Source organism: Centroberyx affinis, unplaced genomic scaffold (assembly GCF_046629955.1).
Source record: "Centroberyx affinis isolate AG114_WGS23_722 - 3 ecotype Tasmania unplaced genomic scaffold, CSIRO-AGI_Caff_v1 ptg000649l_1, whole genome shotgun sequence".
NCBI classification, from domain to species: Eukaryota; Metazoa; Chordata; class Actinopteri; order Beryciformes; family Berycidae; genus Centroberyx; species Centroberyx affinis.
Window position 1 is genome coordinate 55,332 of NW_027279275.1, and position 8,858 is coordinate 64,189.

Here is an 8,858-nt window from a genome sequence, read left to right on the forward strand (position 1 = left end):
AGAGAGGGATATCGCAGATGAAAAACACTTCCATTGTTGGAATATGTGTTTGTGTGTGTGTGTGCATGCTTGCGTGTGTGTGTGTGTGTGTGTGTGTGTGTGTGTGTGTGTGTGTAGCAGGCATACTTGTATGCCTGCTATAATTTCTCCAATTGAAGGTTAATTAACGCTTGGAGTAAAAGCCACAGGATTGCAAATCAAAGACAGTAAACAGTCGTTCAGTGAAAGAGTCGCCTCAGGGGATTATTAGAGAAATAAACGAAAGCTGCATAAAACAATTAAAATATTTGAAATGTGAACTTTGAGAGACAGCCTGTTTTTTCCTCCAGTTCCCTTTGATAACATAAAAAATGATCAAGGACAAGTGAAATAAACTGACAGTAAAGTGTTGCGCTTCCAGCAAGTTTGTGAGAACACCGTTGCACAAAACCACACATCATGTGGAGGCTGTCACTACATGGAACAAATAACAACAACAACAACAACAATATCATGTGCAGTGTTAGGACAAAGTGTTTTCAGTAAGTCAGTAAAATGGAGAACCCACCCATATAATACAGACTGAAAAATGAATGTAAACTACATAAACATAACAAACAACAGTCACTTTAAATGAGAATATAATGCTCATAAACTGCCTGTCTGTGTGGTGAGAAGGACAGACAGGGCGACAGGCAGAGGGTCTCCATTATGAATCTGACACTTCAAAGAGAAAACAACACAGAACTACAGCAGCCAGTGGGCAAGAGCAGTACAATTTGGGCTCCTGGAGAGGCTGAGACTCTTGGAAAGTGTGTGTGTGTGTGTGTGTGTGTGTGTGTGTGTAGGTGTGTGTGTATGTGTGTGTGTGTGTGTGCGTGCCTGCGTGCGTGTGTGTGTGTATGTGTGTGATGGCAGTGGTTGGAAGGGCTATTGAGAAGATATATAATATTTGATTTGGGGCTGTGCCGTGTGCATGTCAACACCCTCAATCTGGCGAAGCAGATGGATATGAGCTAATTAAGGAGGAAGACAACCGAAGGGGCAAAACAGAGGGAAGAAATCAAATTAAAGGCAGGGGAGGATTAGTGAGAGAGGCAAAGTACTTTTTTACTTTTGTGAGAGTTTAGCTCACAAAAAGGAGAAAAGTGGATAAAAAAAGAGAGGATGAGACAAACTGTACAGGGAAGGTAGGCAAAGAATAACAGATGGATGGAGAAGAAACATTGATTGGTGACGTATTTCCGACCACATTTACATCAAATGAACATTGTATGTTCCCCTTTGTTGTTTAGTCTCCCCCTTTTTGTCATCTTCACTTTCTGTTCGTCTCACTGTCCTTTATTCTGTACTTTTCTCTCTGTCTTTGCCTGTCTTCCCCTCTCCTTTTATTTCTCTCAGAAGAGCTGTCCTCATCCCAGCTCCAGCGCCCGTATCTGATGGGCAGTCGGCCACTGTTTTCATAAACACAGTTTTTGGAGGGCTAGCATACATACATAAACAGCAGCACTACAGGCTGCAGTGTCAGATCTCCTCTAAACCTCCGTCACTCACTCTGCTCTTCTAAAAGCCCCATCAGGCTGTGTTTGGGCCTGCCTGACAGTGCTGGCCTTTCAGACGGGTCCCAGACAGAACCAGAGCCATGTTTGGGTCCCCCTGCAGACACACAGCCCCCCGGCCCGTCACAACCCCACTGTCCCTGCCTGTCAGTCCAGGATTAACTCTGTATACAGACCGGCCCATTACAGTACACACATGCATGGGCCTCGGGGCACAATAAATATCCTTTAATCTGATAACCTTATGTTTCCTTAAAAAAAAGAAAGTTATTCAGAGGTTTCTGTGGGTTTAAAATGGAACATAACAGCACTATTACTCTGTGAAAAACCTCTGGATCTGTAAACACTTTTTCACTGTTAGTTAAAGAACCATTTGTGGTTTCCTAAAGCTGAGATTCTGAGGTTCATGAGTGGTTTTCTGTTGCATCAACATCTTCTGCATGGTACTGTAATAGTCCTGTAGAAAACCATTACTGTCTCTGCGATAGTAGGCTGGTTGATCAGTCCAGCAGTAGAAGGCCTATGGACACAGCTGTTGTCAGAGCGCTCAGTGTTTGACGTAAGATTATAAACATCCTCATTTAGATTGGTTGATTAACTTTCTTATTTCTATGGTGTGGGAAGTTTTCTAATTGTGTTGAAGTTAGTTAGCTAGTTTTATGCTGCTTAGTATTGGTATTTTTTGGAAACCAAGTTACTACCCAGGCTAACTGTCTACCTGCAGGTTTTCATGAAAATAAAATAACTCTTAGTAAATGAGGCAGCTCTGTTTTGGTGTGAGGTCCAGTTTCCAGGCACGCTCAATTCCTGATACATTCAACCTTTTAGAGGCAGAGTAAATGTTGATAAATACTAAGACAAAATTCCCCTGCATCCTGTGGTGAAGCATTTCTATTCCGATGGGAGTTAAGTGTCTGTTTTTGCATCATTTTCCCTCAGGTTTTTAAACTGTGTAAGTCAACGACAAAAAATACTTTTTGGCTTTTGAATATAGCACCCAAAAAACAGAAAAACACATTCTGGTACTGTTAATTACCATTTCTTTTCTTTTTTCTAAGAGTTTTTACTATTTACAGAAACTTTTCCTTCAGATAAACTGACATTAACAAGATACAACTCAATAAATAAAAAAGCTACTGCTCTAAATATGTTAGGCCTACTGAATTCAGAAACCTACATGTGATGATTAGTTATGAATGCTGGCTAATGGAGAGACAGATAATGTGTACACAGACCATGTGACACATAAGGAGTGAGTTAGGACTGGTTTCTTTGTTTAGGACTATCATGTTTGGCGAGTAACCTAAACATAAGATCTACTTCTAGGTTGTAGCAGGCCAAATGGATTCCTCTAGGCTCCCTAATGACATTTCTTCAGATTGTAAAACAAGCATGACAATCCAAGAATAGTTGACATCTCTTTGACATCTTTTACAAGGTTATCCAGAGTGGGAATGACTTTTCACATGACCCTACACATCACATGACCCCACCAGCAGCTATTTTACTAAAACTGAACCCCCAAACTTAAACCCTCCTCCCTGCAGCCATCGGTCCCCTCTCCAGTAACACAATGCTCGAAAGGGAATGGCTTTAGGCCTTTCCTTCCAACTCACTATACAATGTTGTTTTAAGATAATTAGTAGAACGTTTTTTGTTCCTACACAGGACCTCTAACCAAAATCCTGCTGTTTAAAAATAGTTAAATCTCCACAAAGCATGCACACTGAGCTCATGACGATAGTGGCCAGCATGATATTCAAAGCCAGTTTGGCAACAACCCAGATTAAGAGAAAAAATGGAATAAAATGACCCTGCATGATAATTTCTCTTATTCTGAGTATATCTATTCAGGAATCCTGGATACAACCAGTACCAATATAAGTGACATTACATTTATTTCTGTGTTACATTGCAAAGAATACCAAGTCCACTTGATTTAAAATAAAATATCTTTTCACTCTTTTCGTAAATTAAGCCAGTAGTTGAAAAATAGAATTATACTTCCTGACTCCTCAACCTTTGTCTTCATCTTGGCACGGTCTCAAGTAGGCCTGATGCCCTACCTTAGTCTAGACAGGCTTTTGAAACACAATTGAAAATTAATACTTCCAGTCCAATCAACTTTTATCATCTAAAATAGATGTCCTCAACTCTCTCACTACTGTTCCTCCTCTGTACTTGCTTTTGTGCATTTAGCTGAGGCATAATCAACCAAGAAAATGTATGGTACAAGTAACTTATCTGTCATCTAAAGATACAGCATCTGAAGACACACATATATAGCAATTATAATGGTATTGTACAACATGAAGGCAAAGCTTTCTTGTATGCTCTAGTGGAGCAGTAGTACTGCATCATGCAATCAACAACTATTTGTTCTGTTGTGTGGGATGAAATATACTTGGAGTGAGCGAGATACAAAGAGGAGGATGGCAGTATAAGGATGAGGTGTGTGAGGAGGATAAAAAATGAAGGGAGGCTATCAGAGGAAAGAGTCTGACAAAGTAACAGCCGTGTCCTCCATCCTTTTCCCTCACAGATGCATCACTCTGGACCATTCTGGCAGCCACACTGCGTCTCCTTGTCACAGAAACCTCAATCTCTGTCACAGCTGCAGGTCCAGAGATACTGTATTATGTCTATGTGTATCTGTGCCCCCCTGTGTATGTGAAGGTGAGCGAGACAGGCATATAGAAAACTGGTTGGCATTTCTCAAGGTGACGCTGCACATGACCTCTGCCCTCAGCGGCTGGGCTCTGCTGAGCTCGGCTGTAATGATTGGCTGGTATTCTTCGGCCATCAGCCTCTGGCTTTCACTGGCCGTCCTCATCGTGAGGTGATGAGGGGGAGATGAGAGGGTGACAGGGCCAGTAAACACAAAGACAGCAGTCATACAATACTGGACCTTTGGGTGAGAGAGGTTGTGTGTGTGTGTGTGTGTGTGTGTGTGTGTGTGTGTGTGTGTGTGTGTGTGTGTGTGTGTGTGTGTGTGTGTGCGTGTCAGGGATATGGAAACCGCATATCAATACGTTGCTTTATTGAGGTGCCAGCACTAATTTGCATGAATGTTTTTTCTGTCTGAGTAATGAGACAGGAATAGATATGCAAACAACTCAGTGGTGATGGGAGAACAATGCTGGTCTTAAAGGGTCAATTGCTTTTCTTTCATCAGGGTGTACTGCTTATGCCTTGTAACAACTTTGTGGAGGGATCAGCTAATGAGCCTCTTTAATATGCAAAGTAAACAAAGAACTTGGCTTTGGTAGCTGATCTTAGGATTTCCCATCTTTTCTAAAACTGATTGGCACACTTAAAGACTCAATATCACTAGCAATCTTGCAAAATATGATGCAAGATGCATTTTTTTCTGGCAACTAGTGAGCAAGACTACGGGCTATTTAATGGTTATAGGACATCACAGCACACTGATTGAAGAGTTTGACTAAGTTTGAAGAGATGACTATCATGTTAATTATTTACTAAAGTAGTACCTGGTTTACCTGAATCCAAAGGAATAGAGGTTATCCAGGACAACAAAATAAAATGCTAAAAACTACAATCTGTACAATCTAATTTGCAGTTTACATTTTTTAAGGTACCTCTTGCACCAATAAGAACATTCCAACAAGATTGATATGCATATATTTGCATAGCCATGTGTTTTGTTCATTATGGGCAGTTGGTTCAGAAATCAATGGGTAAGATAAATAAGGTTGTGTCAAAATTGTATTTTCTCATGCCTTAAAAGTTCTGTCTGATTCTGTTTCTGATTCTGAATGGACCAGGATCATAAAGATAGCAACTGGTCTCCTTGTTTGTTATTATTAATTTTGTCAAACACATCCCATCATGTAAAGCATTCAAATGTCAAAATCCACCCCACAAAGTCCAGTTTAGACTGTTAGGAAAGGGTTAACACCGGGTGCACAATGCACTGTGGGATGGACCAGGAGGAACAAATGATGTGAAGCAAGGCTGCATGTCACCTTGATGCACTTTTGTTGTCAGCGTAAATGATGCCCGATGTTGAAGCCTGCAGACGGCTGAGGTTTGCCTCCTTTTTTGCCATATTCATGCTACACATCCTCCTAACAGTGACAAAAAAAAAAACGCTTTTGTTAACATGCATGTTGTGGGAAAGTCAATTCATTATCATATGTTTACAACTGGCCTGTGTCGGTCAGCCAAAGCATAGGCCATAAAAAAAAACGCTGAATTAAGACAAAGAGCACAAGTCTAGCCAAATGATGGACACTGCAACACTAAAGCATAGGAAAAAACACCATGAACATTTAATTACTGATTTTCTGCCTGGATATATTCTGAATATATTTTCTGATCCACTGAGTGTATTCTCTGGTCCATTTGTTATTTCATAGCAGGTGACAATAATTAGGCTATAGGTCATAGTCAAAATAATTTGAGTGAGATCCTATCCAAGCTTTTCATTTGCACTGTCCAATAATGAAGGAAATTGTCACCATATAGCCAGCATGTAGCTTAATCATGTAGGCAGGCCAGTGTTTACACTCACATTTCACACATGCATAAGTTAGTCAAAGGCAAAACAAGTAAAAGACTTCCACGGCTGATGGGGGGATGGGAGATAAGGAGTACCGGAAATGGAGAAGTCGACTGAAAGAGGCTGTGGTGGTATTAATTAAAGAATGCCCATTTTAATCACAGCTAATTACATTTGTAGGCGAGGGACAAGGGGAGAGAGGGGGCTGAAGATGATTCTATCTGTGCCCACGCTCATCGGCACAATGGAGCTGTTTGATAGGAACATACAGCATTTCTGTCGTCAAATAATCAGCGATAAACATTGTCTCTGTCACTGGGAGGTGACAGGTCATTTATCATGCAGCTGGCATAGCAATGAGCAGCACCAACACCTGCACCGAGCTGTTCAGGGATCATCCCAAGACCCAAGAGAAATGTGAAATATAGCATTTCTGGAGCTGCTATTGAGCAAAGTAAATATGCCATCAGACAATGGAGGAGAGAATTTAATAGTGTGGAGAATAGCATAAGCCAGGAATATATTATTTGAGCAAAGGAGAGTACATTGGTAGCCTAACCACATCCCCACCGGTTAAATTGTTAATTAGTGATGTGCCCGTTTATCAGTCAAATGGCTGCTAATTAGTCTTTTTAATCTCCTCTGCCTTGCACCACTTTTAAACTCCTTTTTGCCCTCCTCCTTCGCCTTGTCAATTATCCATCCACCGCCCCCTTCCCTTCTTTTCTTTCTTTTACGTGGCTGTTCATTATCTCCGCACATCTATGACCATTTCCCATCTATAAACATTCGGGAGCTCAGAAGTTGACCCTGGACTCTGGGCTGACCTGGAGGTTAAAGGCAAAAGGGGCAGCTAGGGTTATTGAAGGGAAAACATCAATGGCCTTCTCTTATCTCTGTGAAGGAAGAGGAGAAATTGGGAAAAGAGAAAATTATAGGGAAATGATATCGGAAATTATAGTTACTAGTTATTGATACGTCAAAGAATATGAGCCCTGGCCGCAATTACAGGCCAAAATATATTAATCAAAGCATTCTCAGGAAATAGGTGTGATCCCTCTCCCTTGTCTGGTATCTGTCTCTTCTTCTCCTGGTTCGGTGACAGTGTGTGTGTGTGTGTGTGTGTGTGTGAGGGTTGGGGGGGGTTCTGAGCTGAGGTGAGAACGCACTCCCAGCTGCAGTCCCATAGCCTCCCTGTCTGTCTCCTCCTGCCACAATCAGCTAGGGCTCTGAAAGCGGATTATACAGTCCACCCAAACCTCCTCACCTAAGCTCAGACAGAAGGGACTCTAGTGCCACACACACACACATACACACACACACTCACACACACAAGCCAACAGGATTAGTATGCATGTTAAAACATACTGGGGGAAAAGCAGTGTACCCACACTCCCGTGTCCGCATTAATGAAACGCAGGAGGATCTTTATCAAGACAAGGAGGGAGTTGAAACATAATCATCTTCTCTCCACCTCGGCTTGTTCATCTTCTTATAAGATGCACTTGCAAACTGATTTAGTGTTTACTCGTATATTGAGGCATAAGGTCTATTCTATTTTCAATTAACTTATGATGCAAAAAGGCAATGGCTTATATATTACTGTGTATAAAGACAGACAAGATCCAAATGAAAATACACAATATCTATAGAGCTAAATAAATCCATACATACGTATTTTCAGAAGGTTTTTATGTGCAGATGTAAGTTTTTTTATTATTATTATTATTTAAAACATAACCCTCTCATATACTCTAAGCTGTCTGCCTAAACCTTACAGTTCTTCACCATTACTGAAAATAATTAAATCAAGGATAGTTTCAAACAAAGATCTGCACAGTCATGGTCTGCCTGTGTAATTCAGAGAGAAAATCAGAGAGTGAGGGAAATAGGAGTCTAAAACATGATGTCCATTACTGCCTCGTGATAAGACATGAGACAGTAATGGACAGAGAAAAAAGGTTTACAATTAAAAAAAAAAATAGAATGAAGAACGAAAGAGGGGGTGGAGCGAGAAGAGAAATTGGAGAGAGACAGGAGGAAAAAAGAGAGACAGAGATTTTTTTTTTTATTTTTTTTTGCCTGTCTGGTTTTCTATAAGAGGAACGAGAGGAGATAAGACTAAAAGGACTGTCACTCAGAGGAACAATCCTACCAGTGTCCCCTCTTGCTCCTGCTCCTCCCTCTCCCTCTCTCTCCAATTTCTACAGATTCCTGCTGCGATACAGTCGCTGTCCACAGGGACGGTTTGCTGACATCACACACTACATACTGAGTGTCCTGCACTCTCGCTGCCCTGCCCCGCAACACTTCAGCACCACGTGTACGGATGGACACAAACACACAAGCATACATGCTCACCCACACACAGATTTTGTGTGGTAATCACGGTCCTTCAGCAATACTACTCAAATACAGTTTGTGTAACATGATCATTTCAATACCAATCAAAAATTACAATGTTCTCAATAACTGGCTAATTAATAGCACCATTAATCACAGCTATGCAGTATTATGGGTAACAACAGTGCGTTTCATCCCAATATTTCCTGTATAACATGTTCCTACTGTCTAGTCATTCAAAATGTATGGAGCAAAATCCTGACCTGCTGATCAGTGGATGATAATCAATGTCGTTGGAGAATATGGACCTAATTGAATATATTCCAGATATATGGAAGTTGTATAGAGAATGTTGAATGGTTACACACAGTAGATGACGTCTATGTCCAAATACTCCACTATATGATCCATGTATCACCTGATTGTTTCTTCAATATACCAAATTTTAAAAG